Here is a 5012-nt window from a genome sequence, read left to right as displayed (position 1 = left end):
AAAACATGATGTTTCGAATCCCAAAACCGAGAACATGCTTCAAGAAATGAAGGTTGAACCTTGACTTGACGAAGCACCAACAATTGACCAACTCCCATACAAATGAGTTGATACTTTTCGGGAGGCGACAAATCCCGGCACCATTGTCGCAATGCGTTCTCAAAAGCATCCATGAAATATTTTGTGGAAGAAGAAGAGGTTTTGTAGAGATGATTTTGTGTTTCGGATGGTGAAACAATGAAGCGCAAACGTCCCTATTTATACAAAAATATCAGCGCGTTTTTCAGAAAAGGAGGAAAGATGGCTTCCATCGCCAGGAGGCTCGCGCCTCTTTAGTCCTTCCCTAGGATTCCCGCTATTGACTTGTCTCTTTCAACTTGTGTTTTCTCCTGAAACCTCAAACCTCCCGCCAGGAAGCTCGCGCCTCTTCGGGATGATTTAGGGCATTTTTGTGTTTCCTCATACTCACATTCACTTGTTTTCGCGTTTTACGAAATTCGACACGGTTTCCATGACGCAGCTTTAAGCATGCGGATTTTTCTTTCTTTTTTTAAGAGGGGAAGGGCTAGTCGCCCCGATCCGCGACGGATCGTTTCCATGTCAGTCGAAATTCCGAAAAAAATTTCGCTTTTTCGCAATTTTCCATCAAAAATCAAAATCGAGAATTGATAACACGACGTCAATTTTCCTCAAATTCAAGCACTCACAAATTCGAGTCTTGACCTCAAAAATCAGAAATCAAATATACTTGCAAAAATCCTTTTCTAAAATCCTTTCCTGACGGTTTGAGTTTGAAAGTTTTCGAGTCGCAATTTCAATAATTTCGATGCAATTTAATTCATGACGCGAGTTAATTGCTCAAATTTTCAAATCAATTCCTTTTGAATTCCGAACGTGACGACTCGACGCGGAATTTTCATTTCATTTTTCAATTTTAACTTCAAGTCATCTTGGTTAATTTTGGTTTTCGATCAAATGCTTTACGTGTTTTCAATCAAATGCTTCTACTTATTTGCGTTTATGTGTATGTGCTATATGTTGCCTGTTTTCTACACTAAAGATGCAGGAACTGGTGCAAAAATAATGGAGAATTGACAGCCGACAACGCTCCTCCGAAACACAACACAAAAAAGCCAAAAATCACAAAATAAACCACAACCCAAAAACACATATATACAGACCGCCTCACGCAAAATACATTCACACACGTTTGATACGGACAACTGACCGTACAAACAGGGTCCAGTACAGACATCTATCATACAGACACTGGCCTAAGACAACCATCTATCATACAGATACTGGCCTAAGACGACGAACTGGGGGCTATCCGCCACCTACCGAACTAAGCACTCTCTATCCTCTCAAACAGAAAAGAAAGGGAGCAACACAAGAGACAAAGGAGCAACAACGGAAGCAGAGGTGGTTACCATGACGGTAATACCTCGTTCCTGCTCCACGACAATTAGAAAAATGATGCCTGGCAGATTTTGGACGAAACGACAACCGAGGACCGTAACTTAGCATGGCCCATAGGTCCCAAATGATACCCTGCGATCAAAAGAACAAACAAAAGACGCCAGCCGAAATTTCGGCATTACGACGGCATAAAATAGACAAATCCAAAAAAAAGCAACAAACAAAAACAACAACGACCTGCAAAACAAAACAAGGGCAATACCGCCCAAAATCCAACCAAACAAAACCATTCACAAAAAAAAACAAAAAACAAAAACGCACAAAAAACGACTCGCTCCTCTTTCTAAGCAAAAGACGAGTCAAAACCACAAAAAATCGGCATTTCAAGACCCCCACAAGGTCCGCCAACAAACCAAAATACATTCCCGACACAATGGGATATTTTTCTACGGCTCAAAAAAGCAATTCATACGCTAATTTGAGCCCAAACCGATCAAAAATTCAAAAACGACCGCAAAAAGGCAAACGTGATTTTATCACGCCTCAAAGCGACCTAAACTACCAATGAGGTCCATCTCAAGGCAAACTGACCCAATTCAAGCCCAAACAGACGCTTATTTTGTCAGACATAAGACCGTCACAAAAGGCAAAAATCCAATTTTGCCCACAATACCCAACAAAGGTCCACAAATGGCAAACACGGGTTTTCCCAACTACAATGCAACCTAGTAAATCCCACTATCCAAGCAAATAAACTTGGCATTGTGAAATGAGACGGTTTCTCACCTCACTCACAATTTTCGAGCATAGGGAGCGGGAACGGGGACCAAAATGCGAACTAAAAGCACCCATATACTCCTAAACAGGGGTCTAACCTAATGCAAGCATCAATTTCACTCAAAATGGGCTCAATCAAAAGCGCCCAATTCGATTTTCTAGGGTAAAATTCCGCCCTAATTCAATCAAGCTAAAGATCAACAAATTTAAATGGATTCATGAGGGAATGCATACCTTGAGATGACATGGTTGTTAAAGGCGAATGGAAGTGAGCTAGAAGGTCCAACAATGGCGATCTTAGCTTGTTCTGTCGAAAAATGAAGAAGACGAGATGATGAATGGGATGCAGCCTGAACTCGCGTCCTTTACAGAAAAAAAAGGGAAGCCCCTTTGATTCGCAAGAAGGCTCGCGCCTCAATCAGGCGCCCCCTTTGCTTTTTCACCGAAATTTGGGCTTTGGCCCAATTTCACGTATTAAACTGAATTTTCTTTGACGATATTAAAGGTCGTCATTTTCTCAAAGACAAAAACAAATAGTGAAAAATTTAAATTCGCTATTTTCGAAAATTTCAAACAAACGGCGATCAGAACCGCCAAATTCAAAAATAACGGTGAAATCAAAATTCATTATTTTCCTTCAAAAATTTCAAAAATAATAGTGAAAATTCAAAATTCGCTATTTCTCCAAATTTTCAAACCACGGCAATTAAAACCGTCATTTCCAAAATAATGGTTGGAAATTAAATTCCACTATTTCCATCAGATGTCAACGGCGGCACATAAACCGTCACCTCGATTAATAGTGAAGATTCCAAATTCACTGTCAACGGCGGCACATAAACCGTCACTTCAATTAATAGTGAAGATTCCGAATTCACTATTTCCATCAAATGTCAACGGCGGCACATAAACCGTCACTTCAAACGTCATAGCAGACTTAAAATTTGCTACTTTCTTCAAAATTCAAATTCAACGGCGATCGAAACCGCCACTTCAAATTCAAAGAAGAACGACGAATGGTGAAGATTCCAAATTCACTATACCAGCAAGGGGCTTCCTCGCGAAACCCGCTCACTTCGAAAACAGTGATAGTGAAAATTTGACTTCACTATTTCCACGGCGGCATCATGAGTTCGCTACTTTCAAAACAAGCCCATTTGACGCGGCTATGCTCACGGTCCGTTAACCGACCGTCGTGGCTGGCGAGCCTTTTTCCGCAAACATTCAAGGACAGATCCCGATGATGCCTCGGGTACATTTCCTTGTCATGGCTGGCGAGCCTTTGTCCGCAAACATTCAAGGACAGATCCCGAAGATGCCTCGGGTACATTTCCTTGTCATGGCTGGCGAGCCTTTGTCCGCAAACATTCAAGGACAGATCCCGAAGATGCCTCGGGTACATTTCCTTGTCATGGCTGGCGAGCCTTTGTCCGCAGATACTCGAGGACAGATCCCGAAGATGCCTCGGGTACATTTCCTTGTCATGGCTGGCGAGCCTTTGTCCGCAACCCTTCAAGGACACATCCCGAAGATGCCTGGGGTACATTTCCTTACCACAGCTGGCGAGCCTTTGTCCGCAAACATGCGAGGACCTATCCGAAGATGCCTCAGGTATGACTCCTTTCTATGGCTGGCGAGCCTTTGTACGTAGTCTAACGGACTTTAAACGACCCACACGGATAGTCGACAGACTCTAAACTGTTCCCGACGACAGGTCCTTGGCTCGTACCCTTGAGTCACCTTGGCGTCGCCCTTCCCGACGGCAAGTCCTTGGCCCGAATCCTTTAGAGCCGCCTCGACGTCGCTTGGGTCTCCAGGTTGTAATCTTCGATTGACCTGGGGGCTCTACTTTGACTTTCGCCCGTCCAAGCCTCGCCAAAGTGGGGACTCAGAGATACCCGATCTGCTGAGACTCCAACAAACACCCGATGATTATCGGACTACAACATGTTTTGGAATCGCGGCGTTTGATCGACAATTTGTGTACAACTTTACGTCGGAAAACTTAAAACGATTTCGAAAATAAAATATCTCAAAACATTTCAAAAATACCTGGAGTGTTTAATGCACGACGACGGGGTCGCAATGACACTGACTAGAGTCAAAACCGACACCGAACCAAAAACCGACTCAAAAATTCAAATCCCGACTCCAACAACGAGTCAAACCGAGTCAACCACCAAAAACAAAACATTTCAAATCTTCTACCTTAAGTTTTCCCAGATTCATGTTGGTCAAGTACCAAACATGTGACTACAAAACCTAAGATAGAACAAATCATGATTGCGTTTGTTGTGAAAGTGACAACACAACTCGAAGAACCGCGACGTGGCTCGCGCCTCTTTGAGCAGCCCAGGTGGCCACGTCGCTCAAAACTCGCACAACCACTCATTCCCCTATAACTACCCCTCAAATGCCACCCATTTGAGAGATACGCGAGTGTCCGCCCCCTCTTTTCTCCCTTAAAATTCTCGACTCGACTTCTTAAGTCACAATCCGACGCATGTTTACGACCTACCGATCGTAAATACGAGCCTTACACATTGTTTGATACCGTTATCGTGCATTAAATCACTTGACCGACCATTTCGACCACTACACCATCACTAAACTTAAAACACTCTTTTTACTTACCAAAACAGTTTTAAACCGAGTTTTTTCCGATCAAACGAGTTGTTACACTTACGTCGGTCACTCGCCATAACCAAACATGTAAGTATGAGGGTGTAAAAATCCTCTTTTATTATGTTTTCATTTGTTTCATACTATAACATGCTAAAACGTGCATAACATGAACCAAAACATGGAATAAACGA

Source organism: Silene latifolia, chromosome 4 (genome assembly GCF_048544455.1).
Source record: "Silene latifolia isolate original U9 population chromosome 4, ASM4854445v1, whole genome shotgun sequence".
Classification (NCBI taxonomy): Eukaryota; Viridiplantae; Streptophyta; class Magnoliopsida; order Caryophyllales; family Caryophyllaceae; genus Silene; species Silene latifolia.
The sequence above is the reverse complement of the archived record's forward strand: the minus strand, read 5'-3'. Positions refer to the sequence as shown.